This window comes from Trachymyrmex cornetzi, unplaced genomic scaffold (assembly GCF_001594075.2).
Source record: "Trachymyrmex cornetzi isolate Tcor2-1 unplaced genomic scaffold, Tcor1.1 scaffold326, whole genome shotgun sequence".
In the NCBI taxonomy this organism is placed as follows: Eukaryota; Metazoa; Arthropoda; class Insecta; order Hymenoptera; family Formicidae; genus Trachymyrmex; species Trachymyrmex cornetzi.
The window spans coordinates 34347-44986 of NW_017297961.1; the positions used below are offsets into that span (position 1 = coordinate 34347).

The window sequence follows — 10640 nt, forward strand, 5'->3', positions numbered from 1 at the left end:
ACCGACGCATATAATTCAAAGAAGATCCTACAACTTTCTCAAAATATTGTACATGTCTTATAAAGTATTAACTTTATTAACTTATTTGGTTGTTAATTATAATAGTATATTTCGATTTGCAATTTTTTAGTTTATCAATGTAGCATCGAATCTTACGTTTTTCGAGTAATTAAAGTGTAAATTTTAATAAATAGCTAAAAATTTTACATAATGATTAAAAAACAATTTTTCGAATTCGAGTTTTTTCGGTTTTTTGCATTTTCTGCGAAAATTTGCCACAGTAATGTATATTTTTTTTTACACCATCAGAAAGTAGAGATTTTAACGAACAAAAAGCACACTGACTTTTTTAAAAAAGCAGATATTTTGACGTCAGAATTTTCGATTGAAAATTAGGGTGCTTTTTCGATATTAAATAAAAATAAGGGGAAAAATTAAATATTTTTAATCAAAAAAATTACAGTGTGTTTGGGACATAAAAAGGTAAGTTTTCACCAAATTTCGTGAAAAAAAAAATTTCTTGTGGAAAATAAAAATAAAAAACCAAAAAATCGGTTATTTGAATTTTTCGCATAAATTTTGAGGTTATGTGAAAAAAGTGTAAATACAAAAGTTGTACATCTTTTTATTACCTACAACTTTGCCATTTAACTTTTTTCCATAGGACTTGTAGTTTTGCCGGAAATCGCGATAAACCGTTTTTTACCCTTAAAAACTCACCCCCTTCCACTTCCCGACCTCAGATCGCCCGTAAATTATTTTTCCTTTTATTTTTGCTATATTTTCTTCCTTTTCCAATGGGTTCCATCCTGTTCTAAATTTTTTTTACTTTTTACAATTTTCAAAGGCTTCGGCACTGGTCTAAAGGTTTAATATCCTGAAATAGCTTTTCTTATGATATTTGACATTTTGTTTTGTAAAAAGGTTTAATGTTATCCTGAAACTTCAATTATTAGATTAGTGCAAAAGTTCGTTTGTAATGTAAAATAAATTGTAAATGGGGCACGAACTTTCGCACTGATCTAGTAGAATAAGTCACGAATGTATTCTTCATAACTTCTAAAATGCAGTACTTTTTTATTTCAATATCATTTTTTAGCCATATTACGAACAATTTATGTACAATGTTTTTCTAAGATAGTGAATTTTCTATCTATAACGATGAAGTCATGTACACAATTATATAGGTCATATACATATATATTATAATTTCTGCTATCGGCTGTCGATACACAAACATAAAACATTCTTCGAAAATGCGTATTTTTTCCGAGATGGCTAATGAATTACTCTGCGCGCGTGAATGCGTGTACTTCCATTAAATGGAATTTATAATTATAAGTTACACCGTTTATCAATAATTACAAACTAGAAGTTATAAGTATACATGACTTTATCGTCATAGACGAAAAAAATTTGTTATCTTAAAAAAAAACTACTTAAATCTTTCATAACATGCTTTAAAAGTAAGATAGGAAAGTAAAGAAAAAAACATTTTATGGATAAACAAAATCATTCATATCTTTTGATTGGAATTTTGATATAAAATTTACTTTTCTTCCGAGAAAAAATATTTCGCAGAAAAGCCATTTTTTGCACACAGCATTTCAATTATTTTAGTAACCTTATGTTTTCGTGAAATATAGTTTGCGAGATCGTTTTAAAGATTATACTATATCCTTCCGTAATTTCATATTTTTTCATTTTCTATTTATTGATCAAATCTTTCTATTCATTATATAGTGCAGGAATCTACGTCTATGTCACACGACGTTATTGAATCAGACATAATGAATCCGACGGTTACAACCGAAATTGAAGCATCAGATATGCATGGATCATCACGACAGACTTTTGAAGGACCTCGTAATCAAGATCACTTTTCTTCTACAGGTAAATTGCTCCTGTATAATTTTTTGTAAAATTTTTAATTTATAGTTTTTAAATGTTTAACAGTTTATAATATTGAAAAATAATCACATACAATTGTGTGTAACGTTTTTTTTTTTTAAATCTTTTCGTCTCTCAGTAATTTCAAAGGTAAGTTAGAGTTTATTCTTCAAAAGATATGTCTGATTCGATTTTAAGACATTTTATAAAAAATAATTTGAACGAACGACGGTATTCTTAATTTTTAAGTTAGAAAAACTTGCATGCTGTACAAATGTATCTTCTTTCAGCCGATCTGTAGTAAGCTATTTCTTTATAACTAAGACATTAAGAGCTTCGGAAATTTTGGAGAAGAAAAAGTCTTAGAATACAAACAGATATGTGTCTTTCGAAGGAGACAAGTGATTATTCTAATTCAACCTACGTATATTATATATTTTTTATTTTTTACGTATTTTTTACATACTCTCTCTTACTCTCTGATGGTGTCGGTAGTTGCTGCTGATTTGAAGCCAGAAGTCCTGTTTAACGATGCTAGGACGACCAAGTCATCTTTACGTACTTATCGAAGATCCCGCGGGAGACGCGGTTATAATACGCAGAGAAGTAAGAAGTAATACATCTTAGTTTTTCATCTTGACTGATAACCTGAAAAATCATTTTTATTCTCTTTTCCTTTATAGAACTATATTAATTTTTTGCATAAATATCAATTTTCTTTATAATTTATAAAACATTCTTATAATCCATAAAAAATTTTTGTCCTATTTCTATCGTAATTTCGTTTAATATCTACTTAAATTCTACAAATTTATATAAAAGTTCTACAAAATATTTTAATACAGAAACCAATAAAATTAAAATGTGACATTTAATGTTTCTCCTGGTGAAAATTTTTGTTAGAATTTTCCATATAATTTTTTTGAAAGTTTATATAAGTTTTATAAATTGTCAATATTTTTAAATAATTTTTTTAAAACTGTATCAGAGCTTTTTTTTAGAAATTGCAACACTTTTCAGAAGTGCCGTCTACATCTTTTTTATAATTTTTTGTACGCAAGCTCTAAAATATTCTTGGATTTTTATTGTAAAGTTTCTCGTTTCAAATTATCCGATGAAATGTTATAAAATCTGAGAAACAAGTTTAGAGCTTTCTTTTCTAAAATTCAGAAATTACAAAATATAGAAAATATAATATTTCAGAATTGATTCACTAAGGTATACTCTATATTTATATTATTGTAACAGTTGCACCTGGCAATATCCGCACACTTAATGCAGCACCTATAAGTGAAAATAGACGAGATCGTGGGATGCCTCGCAGTTGGCACGGTAGATCTACGAGATTAAGACTAAATCATCAGGAAGTCGTACAAGGTAAAATACACGTTTTTATCAATTATCGTTAATATATTTCTGTTATTGACTGTAAAATTTATGTTAACAGTTTTAAAATTTACTGCCAGTACTGAAAATCTATTGTTTACGTGCATTATATATTTTCAGTACTGGCAGTAAATTTTGGAACATCTTGTAATATATCAATACAAAATCTATAATAAGACTATTAATAAATAGAAAATAACTTAAAAGGCAAGTCAAGCTACTCATTTATCCATTCCAAAGATATGTTCCTGACTCGATTTCAAGATAATATTTCACTGATTAGATGATCTAAAAGAATACACCAATAACAGCGAGCGCTCACTCAAATGTTGAGTCCGCTGAACGTAACAATAAAAAGCACAGATCACAGAAATAGGAAATAAGAAATTTCAATCTATCAGAAATTATGTATACTAGAATGCACAGTTTCTGATAGGCTGAAATTTCTTGTCAAAAATGTTTTATGTACGAGTATGTATAAATTGTATGTATGAACATACATAAAGGGTGCATTCATTTACGCAGCAGAGAGTATTACTTAATCCTTGTTTAACACTCGGTGAACAACAAGAATAAAGTAATATTTCTACACTAACTGCTGCGTAAATGAATGCAAGAAAATATTTATACACATGTATAATTATATGTAAAATATAATGCGGAAGATCACGCGGAAGACTACGCGAAAGACTACGCGGAAGACCTCGCGGAAGACCTCGCGGAAGATCCGCCGGAAGACGCGGTAGACAAACTCATACGCAAACAAGTAAGAATTTATATCTTAGTTTTTCATCTTGGCTAGTCATACTATTTGTTTTAGAAAAAATCAAGTTTGAAGAAATATAAAAAAAAATCTTATTTTTATTTTTGCACTAAAAATTACATTTCTACGTAAAAATGAAATAAGAGATACAACCTTCAATGGCCTTGATCTTGACAAATGTTATCCAGGTCATGATCATGAACAACATTCAAAATATTTTAGCCATCGGTCAGACACCAAATTTTTATGATATTTGATTTTATGATATTTGATTTAGGCGGTATTTTTGTGTATATCGTCAACAAAATTATTGATAAAATATAATAATAAATTGATATCAATTTAGGACACGCGAATACTGTACAACAAAGTACAGAGACGATTGATATTTGCAAGCTTTATAATTCGAAAAGTATTTAATGAAAATGAACTTAATTTAGTGTGTAGGAAATCTCTCGAGATGATCTACAAGAATGTGCAATAAAAAATAGGGGATTCCATTTAAGAAATTGAAGGTAATCTTCACGGGACCTTCAAGCAACTATTCAATGTCAAACTAAAGCGGGATCTACAATAGAAGTCGTAGCAGTCGTAGAGTCTTAAGTAATAGAAAATTAACCAATCGCAGTAGAATATGAGAAGAATAATCGACTATGATTGGTCAATTTTCTACGACTTAAGACCCTACGAAATTGATTCATTTTATTTTTTATTATATCTTCATAATGATTGATTCGTGCGAGAGTGTTGGATTTATCATTAATAAAAATATAGAAAACGTAATAACGGTTGTTATTATTTCAGGACAGGCTAGTGCCGAGACGCAATATAACGAGACGATTGATTTGGTGGAGAATGCACTAGGATTTGTTCAAGTATCTGATCAGGACGAAATGATACCGTACGTAGATGAAGGTGAGAGAGAGAGAGAGAGAGAGAGAGGAAAAGCTGTACAACTTTTGTTAAAAACATTTTTCCTAAAATCAAAAATAAGAACCTTGTTGGGGGTGGGACATTAAAATGAGACACCCTCTACATGATTATATATGTTTATGAATATTTATGTATGTTTATATATATTTGTACATAATCATGCATAAAAAATTTTTTACCCGGTTCTTATTCCCTGTTTTTATTGCCTGTGCTTTTCATTGTGTTTCCAGCTTTACCCTCGATATATATCACTTATGTTTACTGTTCAAATTACAGTTAAAATACTATAAATCGCGTTTCAATTACGATATTCGTAATCAGAAAAGTCACCTGAAATCGCTCTATAGATTTGTACACATTTGTATTAAATGTATAAGACGATGTTATTTTCGGGGACAATGTACATACATTTGCAAATGTATATCGTTCATTTCAGGGACATCTGCAAAATATATAGTTTTCTAGTGTATGTATTATATCTGTTGAGTTGTGTTGTGTGAAATCGCTGTATAGAGCAACACAACGCACAAATGTACATAGTCCCCGAAAGTAACACCGTCTTATACATTTAATACAAATGTGTACAAACAAAAAAGATGCATTATGTACACTTCAGTGAGTGATTCCACGTTTAAGTATACAAAAAAAACAGTGTGTGTTAGTAAAAGTCCTCAAAAACTACAATTGACACACACACACACACACACACCTATATATATATATGCTCACAGACATATTTCGCATACTTTTTATCCGAAAATTTGGCGCTAGTTGCACTTTTTGGACTGATCTTTTAGGCCGGGCGCCGATTATCTTCTCACTATCTCAGCTATACACGATTAATATCATTATCAATAAATTATTGCATTTATTTATTTCGTTATTTTATTTTACAGATAACGAAGATATTTTTCGTGTGGCGGACGATGATTTCAGTGCTATCATCTCAAGTGAAGATGAGCAAATCGATATTCCTTTTCATCCGGTCATTTCGACAGATCTAGTAACGTTATATGAACGTAACCCAGGCTCATGCTGCATATGCTTAAGCACCGATGCCATTTACGTATTTGTTCCATGTGGTCATTTGTCTGCGATGATTGCGTGAGACATCTGGAAGATAGCAAATGTCCGCTTTGTCGTGAAACGTTCTCAACATATATTCGTGCGATATCAACATAAAATGAACTATCGTGTCTTCAATACAAAGTTTGTACTGAAGACACGATAGTTCATTTTATGAACACAAAGGTTTTTATCAAAAACAAGATACCATTGATTCGTATTGCTACATACTTCTCTAGACAATACATTTTTTTTTATTTCTGTCTACACGAAAGTTTTTATCAAAACAATATTACAAAAATGGTCTTGTTTTATAATAGAGTGTAACATTGACAGCCTGTAAAGCATTAATTATCCATGTTGGATAGTCTTCATTTGAATAAATTATCAACATATAGTCCTGTATGAATCTAGGGAATCTTTGCTCTTTAATACTGTCTCTCATGAGCTTTATTTGGAATGCAATATTGTGAACGGTTAATAGATGACACGATACTGTCTCCACAGTGGCGATTTGATGTAGATAAGTGCGAGAATAAGTTTTACAAGTTACTACACTAGCACGATTCATCTATTGGTCTCGAGTCTTTTATATTGTATCTACTTCAAATTGAGCTGTCCCGTTTTCATCACCGCACAATCAAATCTTTGAAAGTTTTAGTGTAATGTTTTGAAATTTCCTTCTTCTACGCAATCGAGTATGTATTTTATGAAATACTTACAGCAGTTCTTGTCGGAAATACACAATCCTACATATCAATACCTAACGCACTGCATACAATTAAATCTATTGCGAATCCAACACCCATGAGATATCGCGGTTTATTCTTTGGAAGGATATTCGTTGAAAAGTGGACCATTCTCCAAAAATAATCTTTGCTCTCACCACCATTGAAATAAAAGAATCCCCTAACAGCACAAACCTCCTGAGGACGTCCAAAGGACGTCTGTATGTCCTTTGAACATTCTAAGGACATCCCCAGGATGTATCCCGGATAAAGTGTGTTATTAGAGTCACTATTGTATTATGTAAGATTTAGATATTTCTGTATTATACAAAAATCTATTTATTAGTTATGTATGTGTGTGTGTGTGTGTGTGTGTGTGTGTGTGTGTTGTGTGTGTGTGTGTGTGTGTGTGTGTGTGTGTCAACAAATAATTCAGTATCTATCTCAAACCTCCTACAGCATTCACCTCTCACTTAATTAATTGACGTGCGTATTCGGATCGTAGTTCGGGATTAAGACTATCTTGTACAATTGGAAATATACTCTGCTCATCTGGTCTTTCATGCGCTAACAAACAACGGTCCAGCCAACATATTGTTCTCAAATGGTTTGTGTTAAATGACACTAGCTTAAGCCAGGCTATTTAGATAATATATTATTTAGAAAATGTATTTACAAAAATAATTGTACCTATGCACTGTTTCTTTTACTCTTGATCCGGTTAAAGTACTACTAAAAACATCATTGAGCTGCATGATTATGTCAGCTCCAGTTGCATTTTGAATTTGAATAGAATGTTCGGGGGTGTCAACATACATTCAGATTCTTATTGTAAACATTATTATAGGTCGATTAAATTATGTACAAGTTATGTTTGAATGTATTTAAAAATATATTTCTGTGTCTATATATATATATATAGTACCGTTGTACGGCGATTTAAATTTTACACCTTCTGTTATTTCAGCTAATTGTAATAATGAAATCATTTGGAAACCACCTGAGTCTGTTAATAAAGCCCTTTTCCAATTCATAAACTTGTATAAACCTTGTACTACAATCATTTATAAAGATACAAGTATATTGTAAGAAATAATAAAAGAAATTATATATATACATATATATATGTATATATACTTAAAAGTACGTTTTGTTTTGACTGTTCAACTTTTCCCGCTCAAATTTTCTGTGTTCTCTACTCGACTTTGGCTGCGGTACACTTAGCTCTTCAAACGCTACAGAGCATTTGTAGCACTGACATGACTGGTCCATTTGATGCTTCGGAACCACAGACTTCTATATATACTACTAGACTGCTAACTCGTTTGAAAAAGTGGACCCCAATTTCGATGTGCATTATACGCATGCGTCGAGAACCGCACCGCGTGACCCGTGCGACACATGCGTATACATTAGCACGCGCATACGTATTTTGACGGGTTAACCTAATTATGATACTTATATTGTAAAAATAGGTAAATGTTAAGAAGACTTCCTTCATCACAACTGTTAATAAAAATATACAATCGATGCGTTTTTGCATGAAACGAAGAAATCTGGCAAAAAAATTGTCGCTCTGCCTCGCGAACCGAGATATTAAGCGTAAGCGTTAAAGTGAATTTATTTTTAAAGTAATGAATTTCGTGGCTGTGACAGATTTCCTAACCTACATAGTTGTCAACTTTAAGGCTTAATATCTCGGTTCGCGAGGCAGAGCGACACTTTTTTCTCCCAGATTCTTTCGTTTCATGCAAAAACGCATCAATTGAGTAAATTTTTATAAAAAATTGAGGTGAAGGGGTTTTCTTAACATTAACCTACGGCTACAATACGGCTATTCGCAGTATCACCAGTCATCGCAGGACAGCCATATTACATTCCTTCGGTGTAGTTCGTGACGCATGCGCAGGACCACTATAAGTTTGGGGTCCACTTTATACAAGCTTGTACTAAGGGAGTTAGCAGTCTAGTAGTATATATAGAAGTCTGTGTTCGGAACGCTCCCAGCAACTCTGATTACGTCATCAATACGTCATCGTTTTTGCTCCCACTTCGTTTCAACTGCCTCAGCTCGGGAGGTGGGTTGGTTGGAGCGTTCACGTAGCAATTGTAGCATTCGAAATAGTAATAGACCAATCGGAGCGTAGCGTTTGGAGCGTAACGTTCTGAGCATTTGGAAGAAGCAAGTGGACCGCAGTCTAATAGCGTTTTCGGCCCGATCGGGTTTGCACCAACTTGGATTGGATTAATCTTTCCTATTGGTTGACGTCACCCTCTCTACCAATAGGAGAGCACAAAACGCCATTAATCCAACCCAGGTTGGTGCAAACATGGCCGGACCGAAAACGCTATAAGACTAGGGGGTCGATTCTGTATCTTCAATCAAGGCGAAAATTACAAAAGTGAGCAAATTTACTAGGTATTGACCAATGAAATTATCAGTATTCTAGTAAATTCAATCACTTTTGTAATTTTCACCTCGTTCCAAGATATAGAATCGATCTCTAGGTAACATATAATATAATTTTCAAATTTTAAGTTTGGATTCAAAATCAGCGACCCCGAAGAACCATTAATACTAAATTTTGATAAAAATTTGAGAGGACTTTTAACATTTTCGTTAGCTATATTGGTTCAACCATTTATACTTTTCCAATTTTGAATTCCGAATTCGGAATCAGCAATCCTGAAAACCCTTGATATTTTGTCAAAATTGGAGGACTGTTAGGGCGACTGTTATCAACACTGATTAACTTAATCGACGATTAACTCAATCAGCAGAATTACCATTATAGATAGAAGATTTCCATTACTTTTATCACAATTAAGTATAGGAACGCAGAGAGAGAAGTATATCACGAAGAGATAGGCCCTGCGCACAATAGAAGGAATTAGGAATTAGGAATAAAGAATAAACGATTTCAACCTATCAAAAACCGTGTATTCCGATGTATCCGATTTCTGATAGGTTAAAATCATTTAATCTTTATTTCTAATTCCTTATTCCTTCTATTGTGCGCAGGGCCATAAGGTTAAGAACGATATACTATTGTAGATCCGGACTTGTGTATTTCACGTGAGATAGGGTTTACAGAGGGTGCTTTCCATTTAATGGCACAAGTCGACACAGGGGGTCGATTCTCTAACTTTTAACATGGTGAAAATGTGAGCCAACTCACATCGCGTGATTCCCTAACTTTCATCATAGCGAAAATGCGAGCAATCTCACGGGAGTTCGTTCGGCAAGAAATTTCTTGTCGAAATGGTGAAATCCGAAAGAGAGACTGAGTAAGACTAAGAGAAAAACTATAGCAGTGTGGACGGTCCGCCGTAGCATTGTGACGCGTGCAGTGACAGTTTAAGGTTAAAAAGGTCTTTTGTTACAAAACCCAAAGATAAAAAGTTTATCCCTAATAAAAATTTTTCTTCAAATTTTCATACAAAGTATGGAATCATTTTTAAGAAATGCATTTTTTTAAAATTTTTTAATTTTATATACGTACGTGAATTGGTAAATATTTTAAGATTTCCAAAAATTTTCATTTTATATAGCTTCTAGTAAAAAAATCAAACTTTTTAAATTCTGTAATATATTAATATAAAAATTATGAAGAAACATTTGAAATACTATGAAAATTTTTCATCAGAAATGGCAATATATATGGCTGCTATTTTATTGGGCAATAATATTGAAGCTAATTTTGAAGATAATTTTGAATAATCAAATAATGAGAATTCTATGAGAAGAATATTAAGAGATATGTCAGATCCCTTCTCAGTTCCTGAAAACGAATTTCGCATGCTATACAGGTAAATTTTGATACTTAAAGTCCTTAGTGGTAAGGTATTATATTGCAATACTTGATTTTATATAT

At 32.0% G+C, this 10640-nt stretch overlaps 1 pseudogene; it reads right to left on the reverse strand.

The window, feature by feature from the left end:
* Nucleotides 1–6329: 6329 nt before the first annotated feature.
* On the reverse strand, nucleotides 6330–7829 carry LOC108762937 (probable queuine tRNA-ribosyltransferase; annotated as a pseudogene).
* Between the last annotated feature and the right edge of the window lie 2811 nt (nucleotides 7830–10640).